This window comes from Pinus tabuliformis, chromosome 4_1, assembly GCF_031772625.1.
Source record: "Pinus tabuliformis cultivar Carrire ecotype Pingquan chromosome 4_1, CPIR1, whole genome shotgun sequence".
In the NCBI taxonomy this organism is placed as follows: domain Eukaryota; kingdom Viridiplantae; phylum Streptophyta; class Pinopsida; order Pinales; family Pinaceae; genus Pinus; species Pinus tabuliformis.
This window is the reverse complement of record NC_142303.1, coordinates 574,312,306-574,339,883: the sequence shown is the minus strand read 5'-3', so window position 1 is coordinate 574,339,883 and position 27,578 is coordinate 574,312,306.

Genomic DNA, 27,578 nt, shown 5'->3' with positions numbered 1-27,578 from the left:
TTGCACACTATTCACGTTTAAGTTGCAGCCGTGAGCTTTGCTTGAGACAGCCGACACTACACAATGACGGCTATGAATGGACACGGCCAGGTTTACTTGGAAGTTGAATTAATAATAATATGTCAAGGATTGACTAATTTATATTGATGGTAGATTTAAGGAATATTTAATGATTTATTAGTTTTTTAATTTTTAATTTTGATTTTGAAATATTTTTGAAATTTTGTAATTCACATAAAATTACTTATTAAAAATATGAGTTTTTCTTTTCAGTTGAAATAAAAATAATAACGTGTCAAAAATATTCTTGAAATGTGTAATCCACATAAATTTACGTATTAAAAATATAAGGTTTTTTTTCAGCTTAAATAAAAATAATAACATTTGTTAAAGATATGCATAATTCTTTATTTAAGTTTTTTAAGACATTCAAAATTGGGGGAAATTTCAAAAGCATTTGTATTCAACCAATTTTATAATTTCTATATAGGATTGAATGCAAAATTAATATTCAAGGAGGAAGCAAAAACTTAAAGCACTTAAACTACCAAACAATTATATATATATATATATATATATATATATATATATATATATATATATATATATCATAACATACTTTTTTAGATATATAATTATGATTCGATACCTTCTCACACATAATCTATTTTTTTATACATTCACTTTCTGTGAAACCCTAAATTTAAGTCTAATTTGTCTGGATAAAAGCACCTACCTCAAGGGCTAAATATTGACGGCTTAGAAATGGATGAAAATGGTCTTCCAACCAAAAGGGTTGCAATCTTGAACGTTGGGTGCACCAAAATGGGTCCAGATAACCCCATGGCAGTCGGGGTTGTTGTAAGAGGAAACTACCCTGAACTTGTATCCTCCCTTCAGATTGGCATCGATGTTAGAACACACACATGTATTGTAACAAGTTTGGTTGCCCTCAAAACTTGTGACCCTACCCACACAATGAAAGAACTGGCACTCGACAGTTGCGCCAAGTTTAAATGAAGGCATACCGACACACAAATCATGCAGGTAAGGCGCTTAGTTTCCATGAGAGAGGAATTTTGTACAAATGGAGAAGAAATAAGAGATGTGAATGAGGTGTGTGCTTCTCAGACCCGAGCATATAGGTGACAGTAAGCAATATTAGCTTTCATAGGGTGAATGATCGCAAGATTTATATTAGATTTCTCTCCTCAGATTTTGATTTTCGTGTATGGAAAATACTCAGATTCGAATTGGAGAACAGTAAATTGGCTACACACATTTTCCCTATAGAAAAAAAAAGATCTATCTAAAGAATTTCTCATTGCGGGTCCCACATGTACGCGAAAAGTCCCTATAGAAAAAATTAGATCTACCTGAAGAATTTCTCATCGCGGGTCCCACATGTACGCGAAAAGTTTTGGCTTCAGAGGAATTATTATTTTTTCTCTGAAGTTGTGGATATAATATTTAAATTTGAGCATGCACACTATATTGTATTCACTTTAAACAAGGTTACATATAAATACATTTATTGTTGTATCTCAACCACACACCAATCTAGGAACATTTAGATATAACAACTATAAGAAATAGGAACATACTCATGTAGATAAAATGAATCACAACTGAGACAAGTAGGAATTACAATTTCCAAGTCACCCCCTTAATGACTACTTGTCTCGATATGAATATGCAAAGTCTAGTTGTGGTCAAACATAACAAGAGAATATGTTGCCTGCATATAAAGGAGCAACCATCCACCGAAATGCATGGGTTCCAGCCGCTGAAACTACCAATAAACTAGGATTCTGTTCATATACATGGTTCTATCAACCATTATAACTGCATACATGTACCTGTACCTACAAATTCCCCTCCATCATCAGCACGGGTTTTATCGGATTACCCATAACCATGCTCCAGGTTTTTTCAGATTACCGTCAACTATGCCAACAAGGGCTCTCAACCACCAAGGCTCAACTCTGCTACCAAGGAACTCAATTCAGCCACCAAGGCTCAACATTGCCACCAAGGCACTCAATTCAGCCACCAAGGCTCACCACAGACCCAACTTAAGTAAGCCTACGGTTTTCTCGGCTCACCCTCAACCATGCCATGGGTTTTGTTAGCTGACCCTAAACCATGTCTACAAGAATCTCTGACCACTTCACTCTCACATGTGGTTTCTGGCTTACCACAAACCAACACTGTAAATACAAAGTGGTTTTGATATTACCACGATCTTTATGGGGGTACATATTCCTTAGCAGGCTTACATTCCACACTCCAATTCATGGAGTTACCATGTACATATATTATAAATACCACTACAAGACACCCTAGACTTGCTTTCTAATAAATGTATGTGACACATAATACACCATGAGTATGTTCCACAAACTCACACCAACTTTAACTTAGTTGTCCATCATCTTTTAATATTTGATGCAACTCCAACCACTATCCTCTGATGCCATCTTCACTGTCATGTCTTCATCATATTTGGTAGTCAATTAGTCTTGCAAATAAATTTTTCTACTGTTGGAATGGCCAATTCCAACAAAGAGACTCAAAATCATGACAATAGTTGGCCAAATTAATTGTCAACATCTAATTTTTAACCATAATTACATTAATGACATAACACTTTCTAAAAATTTTAAACAATGACAAAATAATTCTATTTTACATGACATCATGCTTGGGAGCACTACTTTTTTGTCTATATTCTCTGGTCAATACAAATTTGAAGAGGATGCAAGTGCTTGAATCACTTTCGAGTATCTCTAGTGTGCTTTTTCGGTTTTCTCTGGTCAATGGGATAGCTTTGACGATATAGGCTCTATAGAATGGTCCAGCGTTCCAACAGCTAAAATAACTTCCTGTTCAAAGTGTCCGACTAATGCATAGTGAAGAAGGTGGGGTTCTTATTGCAATGTAATTCATTACCTCAGACAAACCATATTCTATTGACACCTTGACCTTAGACAGATCAATGAGGGAATATATCACCCTAGTTATATTGTAGTGTACCTAGAGGGGATAATATGGGGTACAAAGGGAGGTACCCAAGGGAATAATGTAATAATGGAATGGGCCATAGTAATAAATAAGGTGGTTAACCCATATCATGTAAGGGACCGCAAGTAGTTAGTAATAATGTATTAGATAGATGGTATTGAGGGAACCATGGTATTGACCCATGGTATTGTATGTATGAGGCCTATATAGAGGCTAGAGACTCCCCATTGAGAGATGTCAATGAATATTGTATGAACAGGCATATGGCTTGTGGAGTGCTCTCCTTCCTTAAGGAGTAAATGTATGGTGTTGCCCTACCTTAAGGGTTTTGATCAATAAAGAAGCATTTCTATCTATTTCTATCTTATTATTTCTGGATATATTTGTATTCTCATATATTTTTAGGTCAGATCTATAACAAGTGGAATCAAAACATTTGTTATAGATCTAACCCAAAAATATATGATAATAGAAATAAACCCAAGAAATAAAAATATCTGAATATAGATAGAAATGGTTCTTTATTGATCAAACCCTTAAGGTAGGGCAACACCATACAATCACTCCTTAAGGAAGGAGAACACTCCACAAGCCATATGCATGTTCATACAATATTCCTTCACATCCCTCAATGTGGAGTCTCTAGCCTCTATATAGGCCTCATACATACAATACCATGGGTCATTACTATGGTTCCGTCAATACCATCTATCTAATACAATGGACCCATTACATTATTATTGACTACTTGTGGTCGCTTACATGATACGGGTTAACCACCTTATTTATTACTATGGCCCATCCCATTAATACATTATTCCCTTGAGTACCTCCCTGTGTACCCCATATTATCCCCCTAGGTTATTACATTGTTATAGATCTAACCCAAAAATATATGATAATAGAAATAAATCCAAGAAATGACAAGATCTGAATATAGATATAAATGTTTCTTTATTGATCAAACCCTTAAAGTAGGGCAACACCATACAATCACTCTTTAAGGAAGGAGAACACTCCACAAGCCATATGCCTATTCATACAATATTGTTTGAAATCCCTCAATGTGGAGTCTCTAGCCTCTATATAGGCCTCATACATATGATACCATGGGTCATTACTATGGTTCCCTCAATACCATCTATCTAATACCATGGGCCCATTACATTATTACTAACTACTTGTGGTCCCTTACATGATATGGGTTAATCACCTTATTTATTAATATAGCCCATCCCATTATTACATTATTCTCTTGGGTACCTCCATTTGTACCCCATATTATCCCCCCCAGGTATATTACATTCCACCCCCCTTAACGTGTTTCATCCCCGAAACATGGGAATAATACAAATAATAAGATCTACTCAAAAGAGTAGTCCACTGGTGCCATGCACGTGCATCTAGCCATCCAAGAGAAAGGTGAACCCTCGATCTCACCGGTGCCTTGCTCGCTTGAAATGGAAGTTGACCATGGAAGCTCTTTTGTTTTGATGTGTAGTAGGTTAATCTTCGCTCCTCTCATTTGTCATGCGGGGGTTGTTGTCCTTGTGTCTAGTTGGTTTCCATCTTGTTGGTTGTTTTCTTGTGGGGTGATGTGGGTGATGATATGTTGAAGTTTTAACCCACGATGTTTTTTTCTTTAATTTGCCCCTTACTGGAGCCTGACTGTTATCTGGTGCATGTTGTGGTAACTGCTGTGGTGTCTTATCTTCCAATATTACTTCAACCACTGAGCCCTCATCTTATGTGTTAGCACATGTAACCTTTTCTGCTTCAGCCTCTGTTTGTGTTTGATTGTCAATCATCAAAGGCTCATCATCTGATGTGTAAGTTTCATTACAGCTTTGTGCTTCTGCGTCCATAGTCTCTGTTTGGGTCTTAAAGGAAATATCTTGCAATGTAATTTTCTTCTTTTTATACCAGAGCTTTAGGAATTTCTTCTGCACATTAATATTGATAGTACATTCCGATTCCATCCAAGGGTATCCCAAAACAACATCCTCATTAGCCATATTTGAAGCATAAAAATTAGAATGCAATACATACATGTCCATAGAAATCTTCAAATCTTTATAAACATGCACCTCCTCATTATTAACCTGTGTGTGCTCCATTTGTTTTGCTGGGACTTGCAATTATTTTACCAAATTGACATTTATAAGATTCCGCTTGCAACTAGGATTTATAGACACAATGACTTTCTCCTTCTGAATACATCCATGAACCTGCAATAAGGATATACTGGTAGGAAATAATCCCACATGTTTCTCCTTATTTTGTTTTCTAGCATGAAATGATTTTTCTAAAAGAAGTTCTTCTAGTTTTTCATAAGGAAGTCGCTCCACTAAATTGTCAAGTGAGTCCCACCATTTAGCAGCCTCATCTTTTATATTAAATAGCAAGTGACTTGTCCAAAATTGTTTGCGTCAAGATTTGTGATATTCTATAAATTATTCAATAGTAGGACCCTTATCATTCCCTGTAAAAAATTCCTTGCTAGAAGCCATGAAGGTTTGGAAAAAAATTCATGTACTTGGCTAAAATTTGAAATGGCCACAATTCCATCAATATTACTCAGAATCCCTATTATGACCTATTTTCAGAAATGGAACAACCATTCTGCATCTTCCCATGTGGTAGAAATCTCGATCTAGGCATTGGAATTTCCTATTTGCACTGCAACTGTCCCGCTGTCACAAAAAATTGCTGAAAAAATAGTTGATTTTAAATCAGTGATATCTCCCTCATTTGGGCTCCGATTCGACTAATTTTTTTTTGAGCTTGTGTATTTTTCACAAGCAATCCAGATTTGCAATTATATTCTTCAGATTTTGCACCAGAATGTATATATCTGCTCTACAAACTCACCACCCCCAAAAATGTTTGTAACCACTGATTTTTAGATCAGTGATATCTCCTTCATCCAGACTCCAATTTGGCTGATTTTTTTTTAACTTGTGTATTTTTTCACAAAGAATCCAGATCTACAATTAGATTATGTAGATTTTTCACCAAAACGTATAGATTTGATCTGCAAACTCGCCGCCCCGAAAAGTTCCTGCAAAAAATAAAAATTCTCTACTTTTGCCGAAGAAAGTGCTCTGATACCACTTGTTATAGATCTAAACCAAAAATATATGATAATAGAAATAAACCCAAGAAATAACAATATCTGAATATAGATAGAAATGCTTCTTTATTGATCAAACCCTTATGGTAGGGCAACACCATACAATCACTCCTTAAGGAATGAGAGCATTCCACAAGCCATATGCCTATTCATACAATATTGCTTGACATCTCTCAATGGGGAGTCTCTAGCCTCTATATAGGCCTCATACATACAATACCATGCTTCCCTGAATACCATCTATCTAATACCATGGGCCCATTACATTATTACTAACTACTTGTGGTCGCTTACATGATACATGTTAACCACCTTATTTATTACTATGGCCCAATCCATTATTACATTATTCCCATGGGTACCTCCCTTTGTACCCCATATTATCCCCCCTAGGTACACTACATTCCAGCCCCCTTAACATGTTTCATCCCCAAAACATGGGAAGAACACAAATAATAAGATCTACTCAAAAGAGTAGTCCACTGGTACCATGCATGTGCATCTAACCATCCAAGAGAAAGGTGAACCCTTGATCTCACTAGTGCCTCGCTCGCTTGAGATGGAAGTTGACCATGGCAGTTCTTCTGTGTTGATGTGTAGTAGGTGGATCTTCGGTCCTCTCTATCTGTCATGCGGGGGTTGTTGTCCTTGTGGCTAATTTGTTGCCATCTTGTTGGTTGTTTTCTTGTGGGGTGATGTGGGTGGTGGTACGCTAAAATTTTAACCAACAGTGGAGCCTCAGTGGTATCTGGTACATGTTGTAGTGCCTACTGTTGTTTTTTATCTTCCATTATTACATTATTCCCATGGGTACCTCCCTTTGTACCCCATATTATCCCCCCTAGGTAAATGTACAAAGGGAGGTAACAAAGGGAATAATGTAATAATGCAATGGGCAATAGTAATAAATAAGGTGGTTAACCCGTATCATGTAAGGGACCACAAGTAGTTAGCAATAAGGTAATGGGCCCATGGTATTAGATAGATGGTATTGAAGGAACCATGGTGTTGTCGCATGGTATTATATGTATAAGGCCTATATAGAGGCTAGAGACTCCCCATTAAGAGATGTCAAGAAATATTGTATGAACAGGCATATGGCTTGTGAAGTGCTCTCCTTCCTTAAGGAGTGAATGTATGGTGTTGCCCTACCTTAAGGGTTTTGATCAATAAAGAAGCATTTATCTATATTTAGATCTTATTATTTCTGGTGATTGTTTGCAGTTATTGAGTATATTGGTGTGTTTTCATATATTTGCAGGTCAGATCTATAACAAGTGGTATCAGAGCATTTTCTTGGGCATAAATGGAGAATTTTTTTTTAATTTTTTGCAGGAACATTTTGGGGCGACGAGTTTGCAGATCAGATCTGTATGTTTTGGGGAAAAATCTGAAAAATCTAATTGCAGATCTGGATTCTTTGTGAAAAAATACCTAAGTTAAAAAAAAAAAATCGGCCAAATCGGAGTTCGGATGAAGGAGATATCGCTGATCTAAAAATCAATGGTGTTGCAGACATTTTTTAGGGCGGTGAATTTGCAAATCAAATCTATACATTTTTGGGCAAAATCTACAAAATCTAATTGCAGATCTAGATTTTTTTTGGAAAAATACCCGATTTAAAAAAAAAATCGGCCGAATCGGAGTCCGAATAAGGGAGATATTGTTGATTTAAAAATCAGTTGGGTTGCAGACTTTTTTTCGGGTCAGCAGGTTTGCGGTGTAGATCTGTACGTTTTGGTGCACAATCTGAAGAATCTAATTATAGATCTGGATTACTTGTGAAAAATACCTAGTTTCAAAAAAAAATCAGTCGAATCAGAGTCCGGATGAGGGAGATATCGCTGATTTAAAATCAGCTATTTTTTCAGCCAATTTTTGTGATGGCGGGACAGTTGCAGTGCAAATAGGAAATTCTAGTGCCTAGATTGAGATTTCTACCACATGAGAAGATGTAGAATGGTTGTTCCATTTCCGAAAACAGGTTATAATAGGGATTTTAAGCAATATTGACGAAATTGTGGCCATTTCAAATTTTCGCCATGTAAGCGAATTTTTTTCAAAACCATCTTCATGGCGGTTCTATGTTTTACAGGAAAAGATAATGGTCCTACTATTGAAGAATACATAAAACAAAAAAAGTCAGTATGGACACAAAATTGGAAGGATTCAGTGTGACTTGGTTTCAAAGATGAGGATTACAAATGGTGGTTCTCACTTGAGAACAAGCAGTTGACCAAACTTTTAGATGTAGAATTTGAAAGAATCCTTTTAGACAAATGGTCTCGTGCTAGAAAAAAGGAGAATGAGACACGTAAGGGGTTATTTTCTACTGGTGTCTCCTTATTGCAGCTTCATGGATTGATTCAGAAGGAGAAGATCGTTGTGTCTATAAATCCTAGTTGCAAGCAAAATCTCATAAATGTCAATTTGGCAAAAAAATTACAAGTGCCAGCAAAACACATGGAGCACACACAAGTTAATAATGAGCAGGTGCAAGTTTATAAAGATTTGAAGATTTCTATGGAAAAGTATGTATTGCATTCTGATTTTTATGCTTCAGATATGGCTAATGAGGATGTTGTTTTGGGATACCCTTGGATGGAATCAGTGGGTACTATAAATATTAATGTGCAAAAGAAATTCCTGAAGCTCTGGTATAAAAAGAAGAAAATTACATTACAGGATATTTCCATCAATAAGCAGGTAGAGTCCATGGAGGCTGAAGCAGAAGATGTTCCAGGGACTGACATATCAGATGATGAGCCTTTGATGATCGAAAATCAAACACAAATGGAGGTTGAAGCAGAAAATGTTACAGTTACTGATACATCAAATGAGGACTCAGTGGTTGAAGTAATATTGGAAGATAAGAAACAACAACAGGCACCACAACATGTACTAGATACCACTCAGGCTCCACTGTTGGTTAAAACTTCAGCATATCACCACCCACATCACCTCACAAGAAAACAACCAACAAGATGACAACGAATTAGCCACAAGGACAACAACCCTCGCATGACAGATAGAGAGGAGCGAAGATCCACCTACTACACATCAACACAGAAGAACTGCCATGGTTAACTTCCATCTCAAGCAAGTGAGGCACCAACGAGATCAAGGGTTCACCTTTCCCTTGGATGGCTAGATGCACATGCATGGTACCAGTGGACTACTTTTTTGAGTAGATCTTATTCTTTGTGTTCTTGCCATGTTTCGGGGACGAAACATGTTAAGGGGGGTGGAATGTAGTGTACCTAGGGGGGATAATATGGGGTACAAAGGGAGGTACCCAAGGGAATAATCTAATAATGGAATGGGCCATAGTAATAAATAAGGTGGTTAACCTGTATCATGTAAGGGACCATAAGTAGTTAATAATAATGTAATGGGCCCATGGTATTAGATAGATAGTATTGAGGGAACCATGGTATTGATCCATGGTATTGTATGTATGAGGCCTATATAAAGGCTAGAGACTCCCCATTGAGAGATTTCAAGGAATATTGTATGAACAGGCATATGGCTTATGGAGTGCTCTCCTTCCTTAAGGAGTGAATGTATGGTGTTGCCCTTCCTTAAGAGTTTTAATCAATAAAAAAGCATTTCTATCTATTTCTATCTTATTATTTTTGCATATATTTGTATTCTCATATATTTTTAGGTCAGATCTATAACATATATTCCACCCATGCATTTTCAACCTTTCGCCCATCTCCAAGCCTCTTTTTTGCCAGCCTCAATGAATGGAGGATCACATGTTCTCTATGTTGAGTGAATCCACTACGGATCCTAATTGTCCATCCATTATCCATGCCGCATCACGAATAAATTCTCAACAAATGGCCCTTTCTCACTACTGGATTCCATGTTGCGAATCAAAAAGAAAATTTTGAAAATCTCTGCCTTCGTTTGGGGATTCCAACCTTGGACTCCCCCTGCTTGATATTGTACTTGTTGCAGGCAGAAGATTTAGAGTAAGACTCCAAAGGTTCAATATACATACTTTTTTTTTAACTCCTAAAAAACAACAAGCCCTCTCCATGTAACCTTTGCATGCACTAAAATAGTCAGTGTCGACAATCTTAACCTACTTTATAAAAAACGCTTTTTGAGGCACAAATGATCTTCGACGTATGGAACAGCTAAGTGCTCCAAATTCACTCAGTGGAAAACTTCCCATGACTCTCACACTGGAACAAATTTAACTCGACAAATTTTCGCCAACCCTCCTCACACGACTGGTACTCCTTAGCTAGTCATCATCTCCCTCACGTAGGTGGAGCTCATCTGACTTCCGATGCACACAAAAATGTACCAAGAGGAACCACTGTCACCCTCACAGCTGTTATTTGATCTACATAGGCACGGTTAGGCATCACTGCCACTGTGGGAAGAACCACAACATGAATAGGCAGAATCAACACTCCTGATTGTCAAACCATTTGATGCAATAATTTTATTCAGTCTGCATGCTTCCAGAGATGTCAACATATTCTATCATTTCCAGATTTTGCCTATAGAATAAGAGGACCTGTTGTGTACAATGTAAGAGTCTGTTCCTTCGGATACAACCCTTAAATCTCCCACTCGACACGTAGATCCACGAGCATTGGCACTGTAACTACTACCTCACCTCATACTTCTATACAGCCTCTTCAACGAATCGCTGACCAAACTCATTTCCCGCCGATCGTATGAATAAAACAAGATGCAAGAGTAACGATTGCGGAGGATGAAAACTTTTCACATAGAGTGTTGTACATAGGATGGACAAGCCAAAAAAATGAATCAACAAACAAACTCTTTATTTCCCTCAACCTAAAAGGGGCCAAGGGCCCAGACCCATACATGCTCTGATACCAAATTAAATTTTGAATAATACACACTATCTTCTATATTCACATCAAATAAGGTTACATATAAATACATTTAGTGTTGTCTCAAGATAGGTAGACTATCTTGGATACACAATTAGTTGGTTGAGAGGATATCTCAACCACACAACAATCTAGGAACATCTAGATATAAGAATTCTAAGAAATAGGAAAAAACTCCTATAGATAGAATGAATCACAACTGAGACAAGTAGGAATTACAATTTCCAAGTATAATCATTCTCCTCGCACACGTATTCAGTAAGGATTTCTTGCTTCACAAACACGACATACAACATTTTATAAGTCGTGTTTTTTTTTACAGGGTGGGAAAACTTATCATAACTTAGTTTTTAAACTAGTGAGAATAGCCATATCTGGTTTTTATCTGTGAATGCAAGCTGACTCATCACCATTATTACAGGAAAACCACGCCACCTAGAATAACCCGTTGGTGGTCCATAAGGGGGTAGACTTTCACTCTTGCTAGATGCCTCTAGGTCTTGGGTTGTTAACCTGTTTCCTTATGTCGGAGGAAGACAAGCTCTTAGTTAAGTAGAAGCAATTTTAGGGCATACTCGAGGCCCAATTGGGTAATTACTTGTAGATATAAATAAAAATTATAGAAAATTTTGAAAAAATATATTATTTATTTCAAAAATTAAATAAAAAAGACAAGTGGTTCGCAAGAAGTGCATGAAATATGGTTGTATATTTATTTACTCAATTTAATATTTTTTACTTAATATAAAATTATATTTGATATTTAAAAATCTATACTTAAAAAAAATTAGAATATCACTTAAAAATATACCATTTAAAAAATTATTTTAATATTTATTATAAATAAAATATTTTGATATTATTTTTAGTTCAAATATTTAAATATAAATTTACTGCCCTTCAAAAAAGAGAAAAATTACAATGTTTTTATAGTTAAAATATTTTAATGTTGTTCTAATGAGTCTAAATGTGTTTTACAATATAGAGTTAACTCTTAAAATTTTAAAATATATTAATAACAAGAAAATATTTCATTATTAAATTTTCTCATATATTTACAACAATTGAAAATACTCTTTTTTTTTAAATTTCATACATTTATATGGTATATGTATAAGTGAGATTTGTAATTTTCTCATGTATTATACATCAAGAAAGATCAAATTCCATAAGGTGAAATATTTTTCCTCAAATTTGTACTTTAAGATAAGGAGTGAAGACATTATTGTATATTCATTAGAAATTGATGAAGCATTTACATAAAAAAAAATTAGTTTACCTCACTAGTGGATCATTTATGTTATAAGTCAAGGTTTCACAATCTCTTATTAGTCCCTACCCTTAAGCACAAGGACTATTGTAAATGGATTTTTGTTTCTTACGCCTAAGGCGTTTGCCTATTGTGAGGTTCTATGAGGTAAACCTGGAGAGATTTGTAGGCCAACAAGATCTTCCATGTGGAATTCTGAAAAGTCAACCACAATCGCAATAACAGGTCATGTTTCAACAGCAAGTGTGTTTGATAGATAAGTCCGAGAAACAAGGCCATGACAACAGCGACCATCTCCTCGGCCCTCACTATGTCAACATGGAGGAACATCAACACTAGATCCATAGCGACGGAGAAATAGATGACCTCGTCAGAGGAGGCAAGGTAAAGGATCAATTGCAAAAACTAAAGCCTCCTCTAGGTAGTGTGGGGTAGATAAGTGAGGGGATGAAGGAGTACAACCATGGACGATTCTATGTGGCCATCTGTAATGCGTGAGAGATCCACATGCTGGATGAGGGTGATGCCACGGAGGGTCTCTTCTTCGAATTTGCATTCATCCAAGCAATTCAACGCAATCACTAGAGGTAAACCACCCTCTAGATCCTTATCCCCCTCCTTGCCATTATTGTTCACAGCCTCCATCTTCATCATCTTTGTAGAGGCCCTTGTGGAGGGACAGTGTTGGGAAACTAGCTCACAAAAATATAGAAAATATAGATCAACGCCTTAGAATTCAGCCTCTTCAAGGGAGCAACCTCCTCTACATTACACAAATGAACAATTCTTGGATGATACAAATGACTAAACCTCCCTTCTATATATAGGAGTTTAAGGGGTCACAATATAACCAAGCCGACATAATAGTAATAACATAAGGGCACAGAAATAACAATAGTGGTTTTCTATGGGGCATACTAATAACAATATGGGGACAATAGGGGTACACTAATAACAATAAGGGATACAATGACAATAGTAATGGGGGAATCACTAGTATTATAGGGGCCTAACATGCCCCTCTCATTTAGAAAAGCGTTGTTCTCAATGCTTGAGTAGTTCTGGATGCTTTTGTATAAAATTCTCATCCTCCTATGTAGAATATTTAGTGGATAAGTTCTTCCACTTGAATAGATATTTGAAATTGATCGATTTCGTAGCTATTTGTTGGGTTGTGTTATATTCTTTCCACGACTAGCCCACGTAGTTAACTGGGGGGTTTGAGGGGGGCGGAACCCCCCTTCGTTGCACTGATTGTGTAGCAGGGGGGGGGGGGGGGGGTCACAGGGGGTTTGAGGTGTACCCGTAACCCCACTTTATGGGGTCCGGGGCAGTGCCCCAGAAAATTCTGGTTTTGGACCCTATGTTAGGTTGGATGGACCCACCTATGGTTTTGTGCATGATTTTCGCACATGTGTTTTGGACGCGATGGTTTTCGGTCCATGGTATTGGATGCTTCAGCATGTATAAATATGTATTATAAAATTGAAAGGAATATAATGAAAAATCAAGCTGGTAATCCCAATTTTGGGATCCAGGGGAAAATCTCTGTGTATATGTGTTTTATGTGTTATGCTCTGACATTGTTTATTTTCTATGTTTTAGAATTCGTATGCAGGTAATTTCTGTACGGGGTTAAAACCTACATTTGGTATCAAAGCCAGGTTTTGGCTTCAAGGGGATGTTGTTGTTGTTGAGGGGTTTCGCTAGAGAATGTGGTAGACCCTATTCAGTGGGAGATCTGCAAGATCGATTCTGGTGGTGGAAGAAGATGGGGAGCAGTGGAAAGATAGAGATCAAGAAATTTAATCGTCAAAGTTTTGAGTTGTGGAAACTCAAGATGGAGGATCTGTTGGTGGATAAAGATCAGTGGATCACGGTAGTCAAGGTACTAAACCAACGGGAGTGTCCGATGAAGAATGGAAGAAGTTGGATCAGAAGGAAAAGAGCACAATACGATTGTGTGTCTCAGATTTAGTATTGTTGAATGTATTAGGGGAAACTACGGCGAAGGCTTCATGGGACAAGTTAGGGACTTTGTACCAATCTAAGTCTCTGGTGAATAAACTGTTCCTGTGGAAAAAGCTGTATAACCTGAGGATGAAAGATGGAGACTTGGTGACAGAGCATCTAAATGCGTTTAATACTATGGTAAGTCAGTGACCATCTGTTGATATTAAAATTTCAGATGAAGATAAGTGCATCAGTTTGTTGTGTTCTCTACTAGATTCATGGGATACTCTGGTTATTGCAATAGGTAACAATGCAACTGCCTTGCAGTTTGATGAAATATGCTCAGCCTTGCTAATAGAGGAGATGAGATGGAAAAATATGGAGAGTCAGAATGGTGATGCCTTGTCTATACGAGAACGGTCCTAGAACAGAAACAAAAATAAGTCATCGAGTGGGAGATCTAAATCTAGAGGGAGATCTAAATCTCCAAGAAAACCTGTAAAGGTGGTGTGTTGGAAATGCAGAAAGGAAGGCCACTTCAAAAGAGACTGTAAATCTAAAGCTCCTGACAAAGGAAAGGGATCTAATGAGGCTCCTTCTACAGAGGTGAAAGCCACCTTAGATGAAGGTGGGGATGTGTACTTGGCTTCTTCAAGTACACATGTAGATCATGAGGCATGGTTGATTGGCTCTGGTGCATCCTTTCACTTCACTCACCATAGAGAGTGGTTCTGCGAGTATGAGAAATATGATGCTGGTGATGTCTTCTTGGGGGATGAAAGGAAGGCTAAAATCATTGGTCACGGAAAGGTAAATTTGGAGTTACAAGGTGGAAGAGTTAGAACACTTCCGGGTGTTCTACATATTCCTGCATTGGCTAGAAATCTAATTTTTGTAAGCAAGCTGGATGATGTAGGGGTAAAAACAATGTTCGAGAAGGATACCTGTAAGATGGTTCAGGGAGCACTGGTATTGATGTGGGGAGTTTGGATTGGAACTATATACAAGCTGTAAGGTAGCACTATTGTTGATGGGTGCAACAGTTCTGTGATTCCTGAAAGTGGAGCTGAAAATCTAGTGGTCTCTAGAGAGAAGACGATGTTGTGGCATCAAAGGCTTGGACATATTGGAGAGAAGGGCCTTCTAATACTTCATGGCAAAGGTATGGTAGAAGGTATGAGTAATAGCTCTCTGGATTTTTATTTCTGTGAAAATTGTGTATATGGGAAGCAGAATCGGGTGAGTTTCCCATCTGGTGGTAAGAGGGCGAAACAGATGCTAGAGCTTATGCACAGTGATGTGTTTGGACCTATGAAGGTTCCATCACTGGGTAAGTCTATGTACTATGTATCATTTATAGATGACTTCTCAAGGAATACATGGATATATTTCCTTAAGAAGAAATCTAAAGTCTTTGACAGATTAAAAGAATTTAAGGCTCTTGTGGAAAATTAGAGAGGGAAGAGGATAAAGGTGCTGAGGATAGATAATGGTGGAGAGTTTTGCAGCAAGGAATCTGAAAAATTCTGTAAGAAGTGTGGTATAGCAGGGTAGAAGACTACTCCATATACACCTCAGCAAAATGGAGTTGCAGAAAGAATGAACAAGACGTTGATGGAAAGGGCAAGAAGCATGCTCAGTGGTGCCAGGTTAGGACAGGAATTCTGGGTAGAGACGGTGGATACTGCATGTTACCTGATCAATAGGTCACCTTCATCAGCATTGGAGGATAAGACTCCATAAGAGGTATGGATTGGTAAGAAACCCTCTCTTTCACATCTGAGGGTATTTAGATGTGATGCATATGTACATGTTCCAAAGGAGAAATGAACCAAGTTGGATAGTAAATCTAAAAGTGCATCTTTATTAGGTATAAGGATGGTTTAAAGGGTTATAAGCTTTGGAACCCAGTAATAAGGAAGGTTGTTTACAGCCGAGATATGGTGTTCAGAGAGGTGAAAGATGTTATTAAACATGAAGTCCAAACAAAGGAACCCGAGAAGATAGAGTTTGAGCTAAAGGAGGAAGAATCAGACTCTACAGCAGAGGAGGAATAAGAAGATGAAGAGCCACAAACTCCGGCTGTGAGAAGATCAGTTTGAGAAAGAAGGTAGCCAAAAAGGTATAGTCCATCTGCTTTCTATTCAAATTTTGTTTTATCTATTGTGTATGATGATATCAGGACTATGAAGGAAGCAGTGGTTTCAGAGGATGGAAAACTTTGGAAAGAGGCCATGGTTGATGAAATGGAATCTTTGCACAAAAATGAGGCTTGCGATCTGGTGGAGTTGTTGGCTAGAAGGAAACCCATTGGTAGCAAATCGGTGTTCAAAAAGAAGACAAACGCAGAAGGAAAAGTGGAGAAATACAAAGCTCGATTGGTAGCAAAAGGTTATTCCCAGGTGCTGGGAATTGATTTTGGTGATATTTTTTCTCTTGTTGCCAAGGTAACTTCTATTAGATTACTTTTATCTATTGCTGCTGCTTTTGATTTTGAGGTAGAACAGATGGATGTGAAGATAGCATTTCTTCACAGCGATTTGGAAGAGGAGATCTACATGAAGCAACCTGAAGGCTTTGTGGTGAAGGGTAAGAAAGAACTGGTATGCAAGTTAAAGAAGTCTCTGTATGGGTTAAAACAGTCACCAAGGATGTGGTATAAAAAATTTGATACATTTATACGGGGACTTGGCTTCACCAGAAGCAAAGCAGATCACTGTGTGTATTTCAAATTAATTGCTGACCGTGTTATTTATTTGGTCTTGTATGTGGATGATATGTTGCTGGTTGGAAATGACAAAGAAATTATCCAGGATTTGAAGACCCATTTGTCCTCCAAATTCGACATGAAAGATCTTGGTGCTGCAAACTATATTTTTGGCATGGAAATTAAAAGAGACTAGACAAAGAGGAAGCTCTAGTTAAACCAGAGGAAGTATGTCGAGACAATACTACAGAGGTTTAGTATGCAGGATAATAAACTGGTGAAGGTTCCTATTCTTGTAGGTGTGAGGTTATCTACTGAACAGTGTCCCAAGACACACGAAGAGGAAGAGGACATGTCCCGTGTTCCATATGCAAGTGCAGTCGGTAGGCTGATGTATGCAATGGTCTATACTAGACTAGACATTGCACATGCAGTGGGAGTAATGAGTAGGTTTGTGTCAAAACCAAGGAAGGAACACTGGACAACAATGAAGCAGGTTTTCAGGTATTTGCGTGGCAGTAGTGATTATGGTTTGTGCAACCAAGGAAGATCAGGATTGGACAGAATGTTGGATATTCGTGGCTTTGTTGATGCAGACTGGACTGGAGATTTGGATCAGAGAAGATCTACAAGTGGGTATGTGTTTAACGTATTTGGAGGTGCAGCCAGTTGGACGAGTAAGAAACAATCTGTAGTAATATCAACTACAGAGGCAGAATACATGGCAGCCACTCATGCAAGCAAGGAAGCAGTTTGGTTGCAGAGATTGTGTTCAAGTACGGGGTTAGTACAGGGAACTATAAGAATAGATTGTGACAGCCAAAGTGCAATTTTCTTGGCAAAGAACCCCGCATATCTTTCAAAGACAAAGCACATTGATGTTCAGTATCACTTTGTGAGGGATATGATAGAAGACAAAAAGGTGTTGCTGGTAAAGGTGGACACTTTGAAGAATACTGTAGAAGCATTGACAAAAACTGTGAGCTCTGAGAAGTTCTCTTGGTGTAGAGAGACAATGGGCATTTCAGGGCTGAAAAAATTACTAAGCTCTCTTGTGGCCCCCTGTGGAAAGAAAACAACAAGTGGGAGAATGTTGGGTTGTGTTATATTCTTTCCACGACTAGCCCACGTAGTTAACTGGGGGGTTAGACGAGGGCAAAACCCCCCTTTGTTGCACCGATTGTGTAGCGCGGGGGGGGGGGGTGGTGGGAGGTCACAAGGGGTTTGAGGTGTACCTGTAACTCCACTTTATGCGGTATGGGGTAGCGCCCCAGAAAATTTTGGTTTTAGACACTATGTTAAGTTGGGCGGACCCACCTATGGTTTTGTGCATGATTTTCAAACATGTTTTTTGGATGCGGTGGTTTTCGGTCGATGGTATTGGATGCTTCGACATGTATAAATATGTATTATAACATTGAAAGGAACATAGTGAAAAATCAAGCTGGTAGTCACGGTTTTGGGATCTAACGGAAAATCTCTGTGTATATGTGTTTTATGTGTTATGCTCTTGCATTGTTTATTTTCTATGTTTTAGAATTCGTATGCAGGTAATTTCTGTACGAGGTTAAAACCTACACTGTCGAGTTCTTCTTTTTGTGACTGCTTCCAGTTCCCATATGATTTTTCCTTCCTCGTCATGTTCTGGCAATATTGTTTGAACTAGGAGCTTGTCACGTATAATGTTCTTTAAACATGAAACATGGAAAACTGGGTCCGCTTGGGAAGCTGTAGGAAGCTCCAATTTGTATGCCATATTACCAATCTTTTGCAATACCTTGTATAGACCATAATACTTTGGTGATAATTTATTATCCTTCTTAGCTTGCTTGAGGGGCATTTGTTTATATGGTCGTACCCTTAGGAATACCCAGTTACCCACATCAAAACTTCTTTCACTGCAATGTTGATATGCCTGTTGTTTCATTCTATTCTGCGCCAACGTGAGGTTATCCTTTAAGATTTGGAGAACTTGTTGTTCATGCTTGATGTGATGTTCCGCTACTTGAACCTTAGAATTTTCTCTTAAATATGATGTGGTGGATGGTGGATGATATCCATAAAGTGCCCTAAATGGGGTAATTCTTGCTGTAGTATGGAAGGAAGTGTTATACCACCACTCATCCAGAGGGAACCATTTGACCCATTGTGTCTATTTATCAAATACAAAGCAGTGAATATATCCTTCCAAACATTTGTTTACTATCTCAGTTTGCCCATCAGATTGAGGATGATAAGATGAGCTATTAGCTAATTGAGTATCGAGGCAAGAAAATAATTCTCTCCAAAAATTTCCAGTGAAAATGGGATCTCTGTCGCTCACAATAATCTTTGGGTTTCCATGTAGATTTTGAATTGTTTCCATAAATGCAGTGGAAAATGCATTGGCTTTAAATGGATGTGATAATGCAAAAAAGTGTGCATACTTGGTAAGTCTATCAACTACCACCATGATGACACTCTTTCCCTCGAACTTAGGTAAACCTGTGATAAAATCCATTGAAACCTCCTCCCAACATTGGCTTGGAATGGATAAAGGTTGTAATAGACCTGGGGTCTTAATTGTTTCAACTTTATTTTGTTGGCAAACCAAACATTCCGCCACAAACTTTTGAATATCTGATTTAAGGCCATCCCAAAAAAATTCCTTCTTACCTGTGTGGTAAGTTTTTAAAAATCTTGAGTTCCCTCCAAAGGGAGAAGTGTGCAATTCCATAAGAATCTTTTGTTTGAGTTGGGAATTCTTACATAGGTATAAGCGATCTTTTTACCATAACAAATAATTTTACTAGCTAAATGTATCAGATGTATTGGGATCTTGTTGTAACTTTCGAATGAGTGCCCACACTTCTTCATCATTCTTCCATTCCTCCCTTGCTTCATTTATTCAATCTGGTTGGATAATAGAAATGGAGCACAACAATGCTTCCACATCCTCATCCTTTCTTTAGAGTGCATCTGCCACAACATTTTGCTTCCCTTTTTTGTAAATGATTTCAAAGTCATAAACCAATATCTTTGTGACCGATTTTTGTTGCTCTTCAGAGGATAATGTTTGTTCTAAAAGGTATTTAAGACTATCATGATCATTTTTTACCTTGAAGTGTCTTCGCATTAGGTAGGGTCACCATCTCTTAAGTTCATGTAGTATTGCCAACATTTCCTTCTCATAAATAGCTTTGTGTAAATACTTTCCCTTGATTGGACGACTTTCGAAAGAAATGGGTCTTTCATCTTGCATTAAAACAACACCAATTCCATTTCCTGAAGCATCACATTCCACAATAAGTGAAGTCCGACGTAGCTAAGACCGGTGCTTGGCACGTTGCCTCTTTAAGATGTTTAAAGGCCTTTGTTGCTTCTAAAGTCCATGAAAATGCATCTTTCTTCAATAATGTTGTTAGAGGTGCTGCTATTCTCCCATAATTCTTAACAAACTTGTGATAATACCCTATCAACCTGAGAAATCCTTACAGATGCTTTATGGACATGGGGATTTTCCATTCCTTAATGGCTTTAATTTTGCTAGGGTCTACCTTAACACCTTCATGAGATACAATATGACCCAAATATTCCACCTCTTGTACTCCAAAGAAACATTTGGAGTTTTTTGCATATAATTGTTTCTCCTCCCATAGTTTGAGCACCCTGTCAACATGTTCAACATGATCCTTCCAAGAGTCATTGTAGATTAGTATATCATCAAAAAATACTAACACAGATTTTCTAAGGAAGGGTTTGAAAATGGAATTCATCAAACCTTGAAATGTAGAAGGTGATTTGGTAAGGCCAAAAGGCATGACCAAAAATTAATAATGACCCTCATGAGTTCTAAATGATGTTTTCGGAATGTCTTCAGTCTTCATTTTGATTTGATGATATCCTGAACGAAGATCCAACTTGGTGAAGTAAATCGATCCACGCAATTCATCGAATAATTCATTAATGACAGGAATGGGAAATTTATCTTTAATAGTGATCTTGTTGAGTTCCCTATAATCTTGACACATGCACCATGATCCATCCTTCTTGTGCACCAATACTACTGGAGCAGAGAAAGAACTTTGACTAGGCTGAATTATACAAGCCTCTAGCATTTCTGCAACCATACGTTCAATTTCACTCTTTTGGGCATCGAGATATCTGTACGGCCTGATGTTTGGAGTAACACTTCCTAGAATCAAATGAATAGCACGATCATGATCATCAATAGGTGGGAGACATTTGGGAGTCTCAAATACCTTGGAGTGATTGTCCAATAATTCTTGGAGATCTATAGAAATAGATGATTTCGATGTGGGAATTGTTAGAGCCTAAATCTGCCTTAGGCTAAAAGAAGGCAAAATTCAGGGTAACCAGAAACCATGCTCAGTCTCGTAGCTAGCCCTACCAGAACAGGAGAGGGCTCTCTCCGAGTCAGGCTCAGTGAGGAATAAACAATATGGTTTGAGATGACTTAAACTAAATACTAATTTTAGGCTAGTAAATAGATATGGAAAAAGGCGATTTTTGAATGACTGAATTTTCTGGGCTGTGTGGGACCAAAGGACCGCATGAGCTGGGAAATTAAATCAAAGACACAGGATATTTCATGAGGCAAGATAGGTGGGAGGTTTAGCAATCAGATTTAAATAAAATGGAGTGGAAAGACTGTTGAGAAAAGCTAAAAAGGGCATACACATGAATCCTTTTCAGACAGAAGAAGATACACAAAATATGAATGCTTTACAAGGCAGAGCATAAACTGAATTCTACCTCTTCTACTTAAGATAATTCAACCAAAAATGATTATGAATGGATGGTAAACATAACAGAATACATATGAAACATAGAAAGAAAAACACATTTTCTAAACTCACACCAGAGGGATCTCATGAATCAAAGCTGCATCATTCTATTAATTTCGAAGCCAAAACTGTACAATGGAAGTGATGAGTTTTTCTCCACGCTATTCCCAGAAACTCCAACCTTTTGCAAATGACTTTCAATACAATAAATAAGCTTTTCTATGAGAAAGTGGATCGACCCATAGTTGGGGGATTGTTTAATCATTACAAATGGAAATGAAAAGCCAACCATCAATAACAGGAGCAATGTTACCTTTAATTTCTCTGATGACCAAAAAAAAACAAAAATGTAGCGTACATCTTCTGGTGTGACTGTTCTCCTTCCTTTTGGCCGTTTGGAGAACAACTATCAATTTAATAACATGGCTTTTAAATAAGATGCACTTTTAATGAAGAGAAAACATATATTGTTAATGAACGGGCCCACCTACAATTTTCGTTTAACTCACCCACGTGCCAACATTCACTTTCAACTGTCTTCACTTCTAAACCACAGTACCATAGCCAAAAATTGTTGAATAGGCTTTGAAAAACTTACTTGGAGAAAATCACACTGAAACAAATCGAATTCTCGCAGAGCAGAAGTGATTTGGCCTTTGGGTCTCTGTGCGCTGCGCCAAAAGATGTACGCGTCGCGCCAATTTGGAGATGGTTTTGAGGCACTTCATGAAGTGCAAATTGAGCCCAAGTGTGCTTGTTGGAAAGAACTACCTATCTACTTTCCAGCCCAAGTGAAATTTTTCAATTTGGATGTAATTTTCCCCTCCAAAGCTGCAATCTCCCAAGACTGCTTCCTGTGTGTCAAAATAGGGGCAGAGAGGTCATTTTTTGGGTGTTTTTGACCTCCCGAAGACTCAAAACTTGCCCAAACTTCTTGGCCATGCACCAATAGTCATGATTTTCCATGGCCAATCCAAAAATATAAACTTTTTGTCATTTGGAGCTCCCTCGCAAAAGGGTGCGCCACGTGGCGCGACGCTTAGGGAGAAAAACCCTGTTTTTTGTGCAAAAAATTTCAAAATTTCAAAATGTGCTCCAAATTTCTTGAAATTTGGGCTGTACCTTCTCCATCACATGTCATGCTAGGCCAAAGAGGCCTCGGCCAAGATTCGGAGCCGATCTTTCTCTTTTTGCCTCTTTTGTCTTTTTATCACCTTCCTCAATTTCACCTTTAGGCTCTTGATTCTCGCTTTGGAGCTCATGTTTCGGGCCATGTAATGGTGAGTCATGCACCTCAGCATTGCTTTTTCCCTATTAGCCTTCTCCAACAGCTTCTCCAAGTGAATGTTCACTTTCTCTAAAACATACTCCTGGTCCTCATCTCTTTGCTCCATAGGTCTACCTTGTGCTGCCATGATGTGTTGCTGGTTTTCCTTGATCAGTTGCAACTCTATCTCAGCTTGCCGATCCTCAAGTTGTTTGTTCCTCTACTCTAGGTATTTCATATTCCATTTAGCTCTCTCCAAGTCAAGGGATAAGGCTTGGATCTATGTTTTCTACTCGTGGATGATCTCTTTAAGCTGTGCACTTTGCGGACCCGTATCTGTATCATCATCATGAACGAGAACGAAGTCGGTCTCTCGTTCACCTGATGGCCCCTCATCATGCATTGGCTCCTTACCTCTGTCCCGTACCTGTAGTGCAGATGTCAGAAGTGACGCCCCTTCCACCCCGGGTGGAGATAACACTCGCTTTGCTGCTGCAAACAAATGTCTAGCGCCCCTCTGATATGTGATGAATACCGGCACACTAGCGGTCTCATGGCGCTCATACTAATGAGAGGGTCCCCCTATCTCATGCTTAACCTCTAATAATCCCTATGAAGCTCGGAAGAAGTCACGAGAGATGAAATCATCCCAAGTGATACCCTGTAAATCAAGCTGATGCACCACCAAAATCTTGATGAGAGCAAAATGACAAATGCTGTTGAACTGCTGCTCAGGGGTCTTGTGTTGCACAAGGGCAGTCATCCTCTCTATGTTTCTGCATATGAAATATGGGATGTTCATCATGCATAACCGGGTGAAATGCATGAGCAACCTGATGTGATAAGCATATAACCGGAAGAAATGACCTTCACAACTGAAATACTTCATAATTAACTTCATTAGAGGGGCATATTCATCTTTAAGATATCGGAAGGGAAACACCCTCTTAAGCTGCCTCAAGAAACCAGGTTTAACATATGGCTCATAATGCTGTCGGTCAACTTTTTGTCTCTTGTTCCATGGCTCTCCAATATTAGGCATGTCGGTAGCTAATGAGATAGAGTATGGTGTAAGTGTGAAAGTAACATCGGCCAAAGTAACTTGAGCACCATGTAGATGTAGAACAAATAGGAGAGCCAACTCATGGTGAAATTGAACATTTGCAGCCTTCTCACAAAACTCATAGCATGACTGAAACTGAAAACAAGAGACAGCAAGAGGGCAGGCCTACAATTATGTGAGGGTAGTTGGTTCTTCTCTAACATGTCTGCCACTTTTATGAGGCCTCTGGGGTGCATGTTCTTCCGTGGGTGAGTCACTTTGAGTTTCCACCTCATAGTCAGATGAATGATCAAATGACATAATTGATGCTATGAAAACTGCTTGGAGAAATGAATGTTGGTCGCAAGACTGTGTTGGGTTGCTATTGTAATATGGTGGAAATCTGTCACCAAGGGAGAAATGTTACAAGGGACTGTTAGGGAGGGAAAATATGAAGGGATTAGGAGTATTAGGATAGATTTTATTTAGGGCAATGTAGGAGGGTTTGGGAACTTTGCATAGGGTAGGGTTTGGGGTTTTACATTGGGCAATGGGTGAAAGGGAATTGGGGATAAGGGTTTAGTAATTTTAGGGGATAGGGAACAATGACATTCAAAGGGATATGGTATAAGGAAAAAGAGGATGAAGGAAAAAGGGAGAGATGGGATGGAAGGGGAACCTTGGTAACAAAATGATGAATTTGCAACCCTTAACAACAATTGACATAAGGATTTTTAGAGGTAGGGTTTGGAAATTTTGTTTCAAACATTTGGAACCATAAACCACCATCACACAACACACAAAAATGGATGAACCACCGAGATGTCAACCCTACCTGGCACGTCCAAGCAATTCAATGGTGATTTGGAGGAATTTCGGGCATTTTTTGTGTGTTAGACTGTATGCGCCGCGCCGCCTGTTCTATGCGCCGTGCGCTACCGGTGTGTCGCGCTCGTTCAAATTGCACTAGAGGATAGTGCCCAATGCGCTGCGCTGGCCCAATGCGCCGCGCCACCTACTATATGTGCCGCGCCTGTCAAGGCACCTCCAACTTTACCCAAAACGCGCACTACCTCACCCAATCCACTTTGAAGTGCTTCTCTCCGACCTTGGCATTTAAAATGACCTTGATCCTTATGAGAAAATCTGTATAATGACATGAAGACATGGTTTTGATTTTTGTTTCTTCAAAACCCACTTTTGCAATGTTTTGTTTTGGCACTTTTTCCACAATTTAATGAAACTCTGTATTTCACATTTCCTTTTTGGATTTTTGACTAAAATGGTGAAATTTTTGGCAATTTTTTGCAGGGGTAGCTGACATGGAATTTGGCAAGGATTGATCAGAATCTGCTTTTGAAGTACTTCATGGTGGAGAACTTTACATATTTATCATAAACATTAATTTGACGATTTCCTCTTCAAAATAGAGTTTTGAAGAGGAATCACCCTTGAGCATTATGGATGATGAAAATCTGGAGATGAAACTTGTTCAACCTCCCTGTGGCCTGCTGGAATTATTGGGTACTTTGAAGACACAACTTATGAAACCCTAGACCTATGACTGACATGATTTTTTTTCCCATCAAAAGACCAAATACTGACTATCATTTAATGAACTTTGATGAACAGACCTGAGCCAGCAGGTACAAAGCATGAGGGGTAATGATTGACAAGACCCTTCCGTCAAATCATGGCATGCCCCTAGCGGAATGCAGCTGAGTGAATGGAGTGAGACACCTAAAAATGAAATGCGGAAAGAGTTTTGATCTCCAACGGAGGACTGACAAGACCGAATCTAACATTGGCTCCAATGGGGGATGGTAGCTCCTCGGAGGTGCCAAGAACGGCAGATCTTTGGGAGAGTAGACAGTGCCTTCATCCATTGGGCTATGGAGTCATTATTTTGACAAACGACATGAAACTCTCGACTCATTTATTAACATGAAACTTGACTCAAATTGACTCAAATTTGAACTTAAAATGACTCAAAGACTGACTTGACGAACTCAAACCAAAACAGAAATAAAATGGTATTTACAATGACAATGGAAACAACAGAAAAATTTTCAGAAATGGTACTGCTTGAGCAGCCAACCATTGATCGGCCCTCCTGGACAATCTTCTCCATTCATTTCCTTCAGAAGAAAGGCATTCTGACCCCGATATGCTGCAATCTTGAAGGGACCTTTCCAGAGATTCTCGAATTTACCGTGCTTACCCTTTTCCTCATTCCTTGCATCCCACTTCAGCACCACATCATCCAACTGAAATTTGTCTGCCTTTGCTTTTCTGTCATAGATTTTCTTAATCTTCTCCTGCAAGTTGGACGTGTTTTGGAAAACTTCTTCTCTTGTCTGCTGCAAATGGATCATTTGATTCAATCTTCTCTACATAGGATCATCTTCACTGCCGGCTTCCTGAAGAAGTTTGACTACCGGGGCTGCGAGAGAGGTAGGAAACAATGTATCAACTCCATACACAAGCTCAAAGGGGGACATACCAATGGATTTCTTCTGACTGACCCGATCTGCCCAAAGTGCATTGACCAACTTCTTGTGACTGCTCTTCTTGTTGATTTCCAACAGCTTCTTAATGATGTTGACTAAAGATTTGTTAGAAGACTCCGCCAACCCATTGCCTTGCGGATGATAGGCAGTTGAGTGACCCAAAATGATGTGATATTTATGACAAAACTCTACCATCCTTTTTTATTTGAAAGCTGCTGCGTTATCAGTGATTAACTTATTCGGGCAACCAAAGCGAGACAAGATGTTATTTTCAAGGAATGAAATAATTACCGCATCTGTAGCTTGTCTGGTGGGAATTGCTTCGATCCATTTCATGAAATAATCTGTTGCCGTGAGAATCCACCGATGCTGACTGGAAGAAGTGGGATGAATTTCACCAATGAAATCCAACCCCCATTGCTGAAAAGGGCCACTCACCTCAATGGGCTTAAGCGGTAAAGGCTGTAATTTCTGCCTTCTTTCAAAAATCTGACATTTATGACAGCCCTTGACAACCTTATATACATCAGAAAACAATGTCGGCCAATAGTATCCCGCTCTCAGAACTTTATTTGCTGTTGTTTTCCAAAAAAGGTGACCACCACAATCTCCTTCGTGGAAATCCTCCATGACCTACTTTGCCTCTTCTTCCACCAAACAATTCAACAGAACGCCATCGGGATCTTTCCAATAAAGTGCAGAATTTAGAATGCAAAACTTGGCAGCCTTTAATTTGAGAGTTCTAGCTTTGTTTCTAGTCATGCCGGGTGGTGGTGACAAATTTTGAAGCGCATATATGATATCTGAATACCATGAAGAAAGAGCAAACATTTCAGATACCTGAATTAACGAACCTTCCTCATTCTCATCGGACATAGCAACGATCAGATTTATGTCTAAGGCATGCAAGTTTGATTCAACCATTAACTTTGCCAATCCCTGTCCTTTAACAAGCTTTATGGGCTTTATTTCCACATCATACTCCAACAACTCTGCAATCCA